The sequence below is a fragment of the Labrus bergylta genome, chromosome 15 (assembly GCF_963930695.1).
Source record: "Labrus bergylta chromosome 15, fLabBer1.1, whole genome shotgun sequence".
In the NCBI taxonomy this organism is placed as follows: Eukaryota; Metazoa; Chordata; class Actinopteri; order Labriformes; family Labridae; genus Labrus; species Labrus bergylta.
The window spans coordinates 20,620,007-20,632,866 of record NC_089209.1 but is presented as its reverse complement, the minus strand read 5'-3'; the positions used below and the strand labels follow the sequence as shown (position 1 = coordinate 20,632,866).

Genomic DNA, 12,860 nt, shown 5'->3' with positions numbered 1-12,860 from the left:
ATATGTCCTTAGCCTCACACTGAAGGGCAAGAAAGTTAATTTAAACACTAATTTTGGCCGCTTTTGAAGAAGTTAGAAACATGTCGAATTTGCTTAAAATTAGCTTTCTCTCAATTAATAAAACTTGGAAATGCTAAACATTACAGTGTGTGTAGGCCTACCTTGCCATCGTCATGGACCCTACACAGTTATGTTAACTAGCTCTTGTTCATGATAGTATATAAGTATGCAGGAATAAGCACATATTTTCCGGGATACATACACGTTGAATTATTAAATGGAAACGGATATGAGATGACCCGTGCGGGATACCGTCAGTGGATAAATGATGCATTGATGCATCCAGCTTCGGAGCTGCAGATTTATTGACATGTTTTGTAATATAGACTACCTCTCCATCACACACTGGAGACCCCTCCATCCCCCGCTGTGCTCCCTGTCCATCACAAGCTGTAGCCTACAGGAACGATTTAATCCCACATCAGTCACAGCAGACAACAGGGTGCTACACTGCGAGTGTTTCCGGACCTGCTCGTCTATCGCTGGTTAGACAAAGTGAGGTCCAGGGACCACCAGAGGGCCTTAAGGGAGATACCAGGCGGTCACCAACAAAAAACAAAGTGAACTAGGCTAATTGTGAGGAAATGCCTTTAGACGCAGTGTCAACCTCTCCATCTTCTGATCAAACAAAACCAAATCAGAGGGCTCCTTCATTTATTGGTCTGTCCTCAGAGATTTAGAACACAATAGGGCAAACGCAGACCTTTATTAGATTGATATGACATGAAAAACCTGTTCTTTCTGTCCGCCACCCAAAGAACATGTGTGCAAAACTCAGAAGTTTGTATTCAAGAATATAGTAGGATAATTTAACTTTATCTGCTATCTATAGACTATAAAAATCAATCTGAAGAAAACAATAGTTACTTCTATGTACAATCATTATTATCTAGACTATTTTTTTTTTTTTAAATAAAGGTGACTGTCATTAATAAGGATATAGGACATAATGACAATGTTCGCGATATAAATGAAATGTTTAGTCTCTATTTAAATCCTCATTGGATTTCTCCATCCCACACAGACACGCTCGCACAACATGAGAGCCACAATCATTGCATTTTATCGACCCCACTGCTAATTCTGATCAGTTGCTAGAATATTTGAGTCCAACTGATAGTGAAGCCGTCTGGAAACCCGAGTCGCAGCAGTCCATGCTCCGATGAATTAAACAGCGGGCAGCAACATTTTCCAGCAGCGCTCCAGCTTTCCCCCTGCTCCTCGCACGGTGGCAGTCTGACTGTTGCTCAAGGGTTTACGAGCCCTTTGCTTTGAAAATTACGAAGCGAAATTTGAACCATGAGTCGGGGTTTGTATTTGTGGGAAATCATGTACAAGTCGTAAGAAGTTCTGGCAGTTTCGGCTGATGTGAATAAAACATAATAAACGGAGCTATCCATTCCGTGACACTGCGATTCGGTGGGCTGAAACTTTCCCTCTCATCGCCCTTTACTCAGTCACCGCAAATATATTTGTCACAGCTTCTACACTGACAAATAAACGCGGTCTCTTGAGACGTGGTGGATACTCGAATCGCCCGCAATTCTGTGGTTAAATTGCGGGCGAGAGCTTTCAAACTCATCATCCAAACCATCCCATTGCGCTTAAATCCCCTCCTCTGACCAAAGTCACCAATTCCACGTTAAATTATCAGGAAAGAGACTCGTGCAGACAATTTCAGATTCCTGAAGTATAAATACCTCCACAAAACCGCTTTTTGCACGAGGGACGTGTTAATTAAATGAATAACCCAGTTTAAATGTGCTCTTACCTTTCCGTGCAGAGAGACGAATCCGGACGGGTAAAGCCTGTGTACAAATATAAATTAGAATAATCCAGAGCAAAAATCCATCCAGAAAGCGTAGTATCTTTACTTATTGTCAGCCCGGGGTGGTGAGATGCTCATGCTGGTGATGAGGAGGTTATTATAAGTGAGGCGCGGTGGAGGAAACGCAGCGGTCCTCCTCTCCTCGGCTCAGTGAACGCGCATCTCTCAGCTCGGCTCACTCAGCGCAACTGATGATGGGCCCTTGGATTTCTCCCACACTGACGCGCTGACCCGCCTTCTACACAGTATTACTCTGCACAGCAAGGGAGGGGAAATTTAAATTGGAAACGAAATCAAGAAATTACCCAGTTAACAATGAAAACGCTTGGAGATGTTTCATAGGTAGTTTACAGCTTGTGCTATGGAATTAGAGAAATATCAGGACACAGAACGCATAGTGCACATTGTATGACAGTGACTATACAATTCATTTTCAAGCTAAATAACCATAAATATGCCTGTCCTAAGATATTTGTGTTTTAGTTTGTCTGCTGCGTGGCTAGATCTGCAATTTAGGGGTAACCAGGTTTAAAAAGCTTTGCTCATTAAGTAACCAGCCGCCCCCCAATGACTCAAATGATATGCATTGTCTTGTTTTATTGTAAACGTTCAGCATCCTGCATCAGGAGTTCAGCTCCTTGGACAGCAACCTAGTATTTATACTGCTTGTGCAATATGCGACGCTTTAAAGCTCTGTCCATGTATCAGCACCCCGGACAGCAACCGGGATGCTGGGTAACTGTCCATAGTGCTGAGCACCCATGAGGCGTGGAAGAGGCCAAGGGAGATTATGCAGAAAGGAGCAGACAACTGGGGATTGGCAGTGCTCATTTCTCACATAAAATATCCCTGCACTTTAAAATGCTTTGGTGCATTTATCATTATGAGCTATTTTATGTTTGTGTTTCATACAAACAATGACAGGCTGAGGGGGAGTAGGCAAACATATTCCACTTTTTCAATACCACTTCTAATGCTGCAGGTAGTAGCAATTACCATGATTGTATTATTGGCTATCCTTTCTAGTGCAGGTTTTCTATATGCCTTCTATCAAATCTGACATATCTGCTGTGTTGGTAAATTAAAGAAGCTAACTGAGAAAAAAAAAACAGACTCTGGATGTAGTTAATACAGCGAAAGATGTAGAACCCACGTTTGTTATTTTACACTTCTCTTTACTGTCCATTGTTGTTGTTTTTTGCAATAATGTGCAAAATGTTAAAGGTCTTTACTTCCTTCTTATTGTACACCATTGAGCATCATATTGCATTATTTTTATCCTGTGTCTTCTTCTGCAGGCAGCAATGCGCTGCAAGTGATGATGACTGCTCTTGCTGTTACATAATTAATCTAAAAACAGTGTTTACAAAGTGCTACAAGAAGAAAATACAAGACAAGAATAACCCTAATGAAATGCATAATGAGAAGATTAAAGTGACAAGAGAGAATGAACAAGGGAACAAATAGATTTGTAAAATGCAATAAGATATTAGCCAGCATAAAACAGCACTGACTAGAAAATTGTCAGGATAAAAACAACTGCATCAAAGCTAAATTTAGCACATCTAGGTTGCGCAGGCAGGTTTTGTTGAGATGTGTACAGGGACTTCCAGTCTTGAGTCTGTACTGAGGGTCAGTCGGTGAGGTTCTGCCTGAGGGGTTTGACCTGATCTCTGACACAAGGGCCACAAGGTCAGACCCAAGAGGTCTTAACATATCTGGGCATCAGATAGATAAAACATGATAAGTACTTGCAAGTACTGGTGAGGTGCTATATATCAGGAGATACAGTGACTCTATTCTTTGGCATCCATTCAAATCTGAGTTGATGCATTGCAAAATAGCTGGAGGCATGAGAGTGACTTTTGACTGTGAGGCAGTGCTTCAGGGAGATGAGAAGAAAAGCATGAATGACCTTCCTTTGTTCTATGTAGACTTTAGACATGCACAGATCGTTGAGAGCTGAAAAACTCTGGAGGTAGTATGGCAAGAAGAAGTTTATTTTCCGTTGTGAAGCAGAATTGTCAAATTTTTGAAAGCAAGACAGCTTCTGCACCAAAACAGATGTGGTCAGATATTTTAGCTGAGTTCCATTTTCAGTACTATATAAACAAATTCATCAGAAAGAGCATAACAGACCGCTCCTTGACTTAAGTGTTATGCTTAGCTGTTAATGCAAATCACTTATAACTCATTTATTATACTTATTCAGAATGAATCCTACAAAGAGCACTGATTAAGTTCTTCTTAAGAAGAGGTCTAATTATTCAAACTCTAAACATTTATGTTCTTCTTCAGTAAGTTCAGTATAAATAGTTTGGGGATGCAGTAGCTCAGTCTGTAGGGACTTGGGTAGCTGGAGAGTTGCCAGGTCACACCCAAAGTACTGCCAAGGTGCCCTTAAGCAAGGCACTTAACCCCCCACAGCTCAGCAGTGTGTAGCAGCCCCACTCTGACATCTCTCCACAGGTCATGATTGTGCATGTGTATTTCGGGCCTATGTGTGTGAGAAGCATGTGTCTCAATAAAAGAGTGTAAACCAAAGTATGTAAAAAAAAGACTGCTGCCAAACATTAAAAGTTTGCGTTGTTAATGGAATATATTCAAAGGTTTGAGTTAAGCTGAGACAGTGGAAAACCAGAGATATTTAACTACTGCCAGCAAAGGTGAAATAACTGCATGGGGAGCAGTGTTAAATGAGACACTAAGGTCTAATAGTGTTCAAATGGAAAAATCTCCTGCTTCTGCTTTCAAATTGAGGCCATTTGTTACTTTGAGAAGGGCTGCAAGGCTCAAACAACATCTGCCCACTTCTGTTTCTCCTGTTGCCACTGCAACCCGGCCTTAATGGATGAGTGTTTATCTGTTATTTTCTTGTTTAATAATAATTGGGCTGTCACTGAAATATATATGAAAAACAATCACAGTCACTAATATTACTTTGTCTGTTATTAATAGTTTGAATAGACAAAACATTTTAATAACTGACACCAGTTTTTGGGCATGATGCAATCTGTGCAAATACATTAAAAGGCAAAAGATGAAATCTTGAAGCAAATAGGACAGTCTAATATAAAATAATACTGATGACAATGACAGCCTTGATTAAAAGTTAAATTTCCCTTTTTCTTTTAGACTGATCAGGTTGTTGTAGGTTAGCAGTTGATTGCTAACAGGTATCTCATATGAAGACAGTAAAAAACATAGTTAAGAATATTTTTATGGTTTGACGAGAAGATTTTGCAAAAATAAAATCATGTTTAATACACCCATGATAACATTAAATACCTTTAGCCTGAACTTGTCTTGTACCAAAGTGTGTTAGGTTGCCTCTTTGATGAAAGTTCTTCACCTGGCCGGTCCAACGGTCCAATATAAAAGGAAATTCAGTGACACATTAAAGAGGTGTTTGGGCTCATTAAACACAACAGTGATGAGAAGATCAGCAGCGCTTTCTCATGAGTAATAGCCAAGAGAGACATAGTAAAAAGAGATAGTGGAACAGAGAGCAGCATCAGTAGAATTAAAAAAAAAGTCATTGTTTAAGACCGACTGAAGGGCAGTACCCAACACCGTCACAATATTGACACAAATGTATGCAAACACAACGCTAAACAAAGAAGTTCCTCCCCAAACAAGTCACTTAAATAAAGAACAATAGTGCCACAAGCACTCTTGCTTCCTCTCAGAGAATGTTTTACCCTCTTTTGCGCTGAACTAAAAGGCATAATAAATGAATCCTAATCCTTTGAAAATATCTTCAAACTGAATTCAACACAAGCTTCTGGTTTACTTTAATAACAACCCAACTTCTTGTTTGGTAATTATAGAATTAATTGCCAGCTGCCACAACAACTGCAGTAATATTAACAGTGCATTATATCAATGGTTAAGCTTAAAAATATATACATAAATCATGTAAGAGGCGAAACTACAGAATGTTGAATGGCATTAGAAAAAGCTTCGTCATCATGCAGATGAAATATGTGAGTTGCAGTTGTGTCTGTGACATGCTAGCATGCTTTAAGAGCTATGACATGAAAGGGTGACCAGGCAGTCCAGCAGGGTTTTCTCAATAGTGACATGTTGTCTCTTACGTCTTTGGTTTTATCTCCAAATGTCTTCCTCCCCTCCATCTCAGTACTACTCGACTACAAGCAGCAGGCAGATAACTCAGATAGCAAATAGCTAGTGGACATATAGCATTTAGCAGCAACAATGCTCAGAGATTTCTGTACCAGAAACAGAATTATAAAGGAATTTAAGTTAAGTAAAAGTTATGAGATAATGTTAAAATGGTGTGTTCAAAATAAATGTTAAGCTTCCTGCTACACTGCCCCCCAAAACCGAGCAAATGCAGCTTAAGTATCAGTCTGTTAGCATGACACAGCATTTTTAACAATTAAGCGCTTATTTAAGACCGCTTTTAGTAGCCTATGTTGTACTTTCATTAAAATAGAAGTCAACAAAAAATACAAAAGGATTACATTTCAACCAATTGATGCAGCCCCTTGTACAGTAGCTCAATTAGCTAGCTAGCAACACTTGATACATTTAGGAAGCTAAAGGTAACTTTACACACTAAAAATAATGAATATACTTTTATGTAAAAATGTCTTTAATTATGGACTGACTCTTTTTTTTTTTTAATATTGAGACTTTCAAGAGGTTAATTATTTTTCAATGTAAACTGTATATGTGATATGAGAGAACAGAAAGCCAGTAGGCTAAAAGTAAAGTATGGACCTTGAAATGGTCATGGTCTGTCTGCCCTAATCGTGGGTGGTTTGGAGCACAGTTTGATCTTCAGCTGACTCCTCTCTGCGTGATACTAACTGCACTGCTGTACAAAGGAGCGTGTTGAGCCTTCACTTACCAGATACAGCAGATGAGCTGCTAACCTATTAGCCTTCAGTTTGAACAAGACTCATATTTAAACCACACGTAGCTGACACCCTGACACCATTGTCAATTTGTGTGTTCTTTCTATGTACTCCGCAAATATTAATTATCTCCTCTGATTATCCTCAGATTACTCATGTCATAGCTGCAGCTTTGCAATATTAAACTATTATGTTCCCATGAGAGGTGAAAGATTTACATTTGTCATATGATATATGTATGGTTATATACTTTTTGTGGATCAATTTCACGATTATAAAGATGTAAAATTAAGAGGAAGAGAAAGTCACACAACAAATCCTTCGAGAAGCATATTGTTCTTTTTAGGTACATCAAGGCTTTGAACCTGCTATAACAGAAAAGTTCAGAAAGCTGCAGATTGTGCTTAGTATTTTTTCCCTGACTTGGTGCAAAATAAGAAGGTAGTTTTACCAAGTCCCCAACACAATCATTTATACGAGGTCTCAGTCGGCCGAGGATGATGAAGGATTACGATAGAGTACCAAGAAATAAATAGGACTGTAAGTTGCTTGTAAATCATGGACATAAAAAGTAGAAAAAGTATGCTGAGAGATATTTTTATGTGAGAGCTTTCATGGCAATTTAATTTATAATGCCTAAAGTTAAATATGTGGTTAATAGACAGCTTAATAAGTATAGGACTAAAATGGTTTTATCAAGGGTTGTCAACATTAACTAGTTAATCACAATTAAGGTCTGAAATTATTGCATTAATTTATTAATCACAATTAATTGCATGATATTTTGTCCATTTAGCTGCACCATGGATAAGCCTCTGCTGTTTCTCCCTGTAGTCACAGTGATTAAAAAGAAAGACACCGCTGAGTCTTTGAATGTCTCATTTCACTTAAAAAAAACTTCAGGATGGCTCAGTTGACGAGTCAAAAGTAATATCCACCTCATGACATCAAACATTTAACTGTTCCTTTTAACTGTTTTCATTTAGTTTTTGATCCGTAATGAGCTTCTTTTTCCTTGGTTAATTTCATGTTGTATCCTTCGATCTACCAACAGGTCCTCACTTTATTTCAAAATAAAAGCAGGTACAATACTTTTAGTTTAAGACAGTACAAAAATTCAAAATAAAAACCCAATTTAATAAACTATTGAAATGTTGTGATAAATCATGATTAAAAATCATTTGACAGCCTTAGTTTTATCGCGACTTTATTTATAATTGGAACATAAATGTCAGTGTAAGTTAACAAGTGGTTATTTTGCATTCAATTTTGAAATTAGATGTTTCTTTTAACCTTTGCATGGAGACTGTTTAGCTGTTTGGCCATGATTTATGTCTTTTTGCTAAACTAATGTAGCCATCTCTTTGCTGTAGCTTCGTATTTCATTTAAAAAATATATATATTTTACTTTAAAGGCTTTATAAGCGATTTTTCACACTTAAATATAATAGTTTTTTGGGTAAATTGACATGCAGTGTGAAGATACGAGCATAATAAAGATCACTAGTATTAGCATGCTAACACAACAATGCACCGCAAGTTGTTTTGGCTTCATGCTGGTGCTCAAGGGCGACATCTTCTGGATCAAAAAATCGCATGTAAAGCCTTTAAGGAAAAAAAAGGACTGCCATCCAGCTTTACGGCAAAAAGTTATTCAGTGTTATGCTAACATGCTAGCCCTAACCCTAGAGGTAACAATGCTAGGATTATCAGTGTGTGTCTATCCCAGTACTGGCAGCCTGAGCAATACATTTCCACAAGCCTGCTGCCAGCAGGCACCACCTGCTATGCCATTATCAATAATCCATGAGGGTCCTAATAATGCTGTATCATGGTTTACCACCTCCACACTGAAGGTCACGTTTGCTTTCTCTCTCCCTCTCTCTCCCTAACACACCCACAAATACACACAATGATGCTGATTGATCCTAATTGTACTGATTTTACCTCAAATCGCAGATGCCTGTCTGGCCAGCCGGCCACTGAAGAGGCCCTTAGCAGGTCAAAGTGATTACACTATCAAGGACATCTATTAGAATCCAATTTGGCCTGGTTTGGTCTTCAAACAGGCCCAGCTAACCTCCTTAATGGACATTCATTTATCTCCCGTTGTTTGGGAGCTGTTGCGTGCAAAGTCTGCAGCTTTGGTACTAAGCAGGATGGATGTGATATTTAGATCAATAGGTCCAGCTTATGGGGAAAAATGCGATGGTATACAGACGATAAGAGGGTGATATTTCCTTGTAAATGTCAGTGTAATGCAACCATCAATGCCCAGGGTGGGGGCCTGTGCATACACACTATGCAAGGCTGTATACTGTATATGCAATGACTTAAAAAGCAGGACACACTACAACACTATTGTACCCTCTCACCCTAGGGAGAATCTATTTGAATAATGAGGAGAAGCACCTGTCAGGCTTGCTCATGGTAAAACACGGACTGTAGTCCTAACACCTACATACATCTGAAGGCAGAGAGAGACAGAGAGCACACATACTGCACTGCAGGCCAGGATACCTGCATTTTTTAACCCATGTACCTCGCAGCCTGAATAGAAAATCACCAGAGAGGTGCCGTAATGCTGCATCACTCACCGGTTCCACCAACTGTAGTTCAAAGAGGAGATCCAACACTCTTACCACAGGTTTCAAAATAAACTATTTGAAGAATATATGACACAGAGGATGTCCTCTTTGTCTTCTTTATTCAAGACAATTCATTGTGATGGGAATTTATTAAGGGGAAGATGCATTTAGGCAGGAAGCTTTATTTATTACAACCAAACAGAAGCATGAAATAGACTTGAGCTTGTAAAGTGCTTTTCTAGTCTTCTGACTACTCAAAGCACTTTTACACCCCAGGTCACAACTGCCCAGTCACACACAGATGGCAGAGGCTGCTATGTAAAGTGTCCATCAGTATTAACCATCATGCAGTTGGTTTACTCTAAAAGCCACAAAATAATAATAAAAATGGTTAAAAAAAAAGGATAACAATAATAAACTAATTTCCATCACACTTATCAAAACAGATGTTTTAAAGTGCTTTACAAAACATAAAAGCCCAACAACAATAAACACAAGAATGAAGGAATAAAACAGAAAGACATTTTAAGAGCGAAAGCAGCTTCAACCTGTTCTGTTCTGGCTCTGACACTATCAATTGAATGTTTTCTAAAGATCTAAGGTCCCTGTTTGTTTTCATATTTCAAGGAGATTAAAAATATATTTTCGTCTGAGACGATTGTGTCGTTTAGAAACTTGCAGCATCACTTTAAAATCAAGTGTTTTGCACAAGTATTCACACCCCTTTAACTGAACTTCCCCACTTCTTTTAAACTATAACTGCAAATGTAATAGCTTTGATTGAAGTTGCACATAATGGACAAACACAAAATATTTGTTTGTTTTAAGTTAAGGGCAAGGGGTATATTACATAGGTTTTAAAAAACAAATATGTAAAGCTTGAGTGCATTTCTATGAAACCCCTTCCAGGTTGTTACAATGTAATATGTGGAAAAGTCCAAGGGAGGTGAACACTTACCAAACAAACTATTCTACACAATGTTGTGTGTGTTTTTGTCATATAGGAGAACATGGTTGTACTTTCACATATTTTAATATTTCATATTAAAACGTAGCATATGGCATGATATCAAAGTAAGATATTGCTATTTGTGGCTCTGACTCATGGCTGTAAATGATGTCTCAAATGGTTTCAGTGGTGTTTGTTATTTATTTACTTGTTGTGTACTGTAATTGTACTGTCAATAATGTTTGTTGTGTATATGAATTGATCAGGTGGGAAATTAGTTTCATTAATAAGTGCCCTGCCAGGTGTCAGGGCACCCTGACACCTGGCAGGGCCAACCGTGTGATACCTATGTGTTTGAGACTTTGGCCAGATGGTTGCATGAAGACAGATCACACACAGTGAAAAGTGTACCTGCAGACGCGTACAGTTTGGATTACTGTTGCCTAACACAAATAATTAATGTGAGCCAGATGCACTGCAGATCTACAGTTTTAAAAAAAACCAACCATACAAATAGACACAACTCATGTTCCTTGTATGGTATCTATTCTTGGGAAGGTGAATTACTCTTAAACTTGATACCAGATGTCATTAGTATTTACATCACATTTGAATTTGGTGTATCTGGCATGACAATGTATATAAATAAAATATTCAGGCAACCTGTTAATGTCATTGTCAACAAACTATAGCCTACTATGGGTCACTTTTAAAACTATGACAACAAAGTTCTCTGCCTTTGAATGTATGTTTTTAATTGTGTTGTTGACATTCTTTGTATTTATTGTATTTACATATTAATTAAGTTTTGATGTATTGTAGACATCATTGAAAATGAGGGCATGCCCTTTTTTCTACATGTAAATAAAGGTTGACTGAATGAATAAACAAATACTGATTCTCAGTGCAGTGCCTGTGCACTATAGGGCCCATTCATTAAGCTGTGCTCATATTTTGGTGAACAGAACGAATCAAGTTGCAACTCATGAATAAGACTATTATAATATATATATATATATATATATATATATATATATATATATATATATATATATACACACACACACACACACACACACACACACACACACACACACACACACACACACACACACACACACACACACACACACACACACACATAATATTATATATGAGCGTAGTTCACTCTGGAGCAATATTAGTATAAGTTATGAATGACAGAAAAAAATATAGAAACAGATTTGTGGTGTAAAAACTCATAAGCATTTTTTTCTTTTGCTACGTGAACAGGGTTATGGTGGTCTCTCTGTTAACCAGGAATCTAAAGGGATTCTGACACTGGCACAGTCAACTGTGGGTTTCAATAAGTTCCGGTACTCCGCCTTCTTTCATTGCTGATTCAGCTCACAGTGGAGATGTTTTCAAATAACTTCTGCAGAGGGAAAAACTTATCTAGTAGTACAAGTAATATCTGAAGTCCATGTTTAAATTTTAAAGTTTGTAATTCGGGATATGACTGACAGCAAGCAGATTTGCCTTAGCTATTTTTTTAGGAGGCTTAAGGCTTGCCTTAGTTCCCCTTCTTTGCCTGTTACTAGGTTGAGACAGTATTTTCAATATGGTGACTGCCATCATTGGGCTTCAAAAATCTCCTTTAGTAACCAATAGATGATGTTAATGAGACTAAGTCCATGTTTTATACAGTTTATGATATTAATGCACAAATTCATTCATTTTGAGAGGTAAAAAATAAAGTTTTCACTTTAGAGGTTGCAGTTTTCTGAATCTTATGCTGATGATGCAGTGCTGTGATGTAACAAAATATTTTGGACCGGTCAGTAGGTAAAAAAAATGTGTTCATTCTTGAGAAACAGTTAAAGAACAACATTCTAAATTGTGACTGTATATAAACAATGTGATTGTTATAAATGTATTCTATGTATTAAATACAGTATTAGTCTTTTTATCACTAAAACTTTGGTTGAAGGAAGAGAGTCAGACGCCAGGGTCTAGAGTTTGAATAAGGACAAAAACAAAGACATAAAGTCAGATGCAGAAAGGCCCCAGAAGAAGGCCTCTGCCCCTCGCACACTACTTCAGAGGCAGTGACTGAAACAAAAGCAAGAAGCAAAGGGACCAACACATTGATGAAAGCTCGGAGTATTTCAAAGGTGACACATTTCTTTCATTAGCAAACTAAAATGCCTGCATATCAAAGCAATGCACAATACAGTGGCGCAGCATGAGTCATTTTTTTCCTTTGTTCATCTTGCAACTGTACAGGAAATCATATGGCACATAAATCATGTGGACATTTCTTATCCACACCGCATGCACCACTGCCATATGCGTTCAAGAGGGACACCATTTGTTTTTCAATGGGGGCCATAGAAAAAAAGTCTTGAAGAGGGGAAAAAAAACAGGCATGTTTCATTGAAGTTGTGTACTAGAGAAGTGGCTACCCTATTTGCTGGAGGTGGAATGCATCAGCAAGGGAGGGAAGCCCACAGCTCCCAGTCATAAGTCCTAAACCAGTCAAACCAGCACTATGTTCATTCTGTCTCACTAAG

At 38.1% G+C, this 12,860-nt stretch overlaps 1 protein-coding gene across 13 annotated transcripts in view; it reads right to left on the bottom strand.

Annotated features, from left to right (window-relative positions):
• nrxn3b (neurexin 3b) overlaps positions 1–2,085 on the bottom strand; it is a 312,178-nt gene extending 310,093 nt beyond the window's left edge. For 7 of the 13 annotated variants that reach the window (XM_065963424.1, XM_065963429.1, XM_065963427.1 and 4 more), the window contains exon 1: positions 1,832–2,077. The gene's annotated coding sequence lies outside the window, so the exon portion shown is untranslated. Of the gene's footprint in view, positions 1–1,831 lie in introns of all 13 variants that reach the window. The other 6 variants (XM_065963432.1, XM_065963433.1, XM_065963434.1 and 3 more) reach the window with 3 other exon arrangements.
• Positions 2,086–12,860: the final 10,775 nt, after the last annotated feature.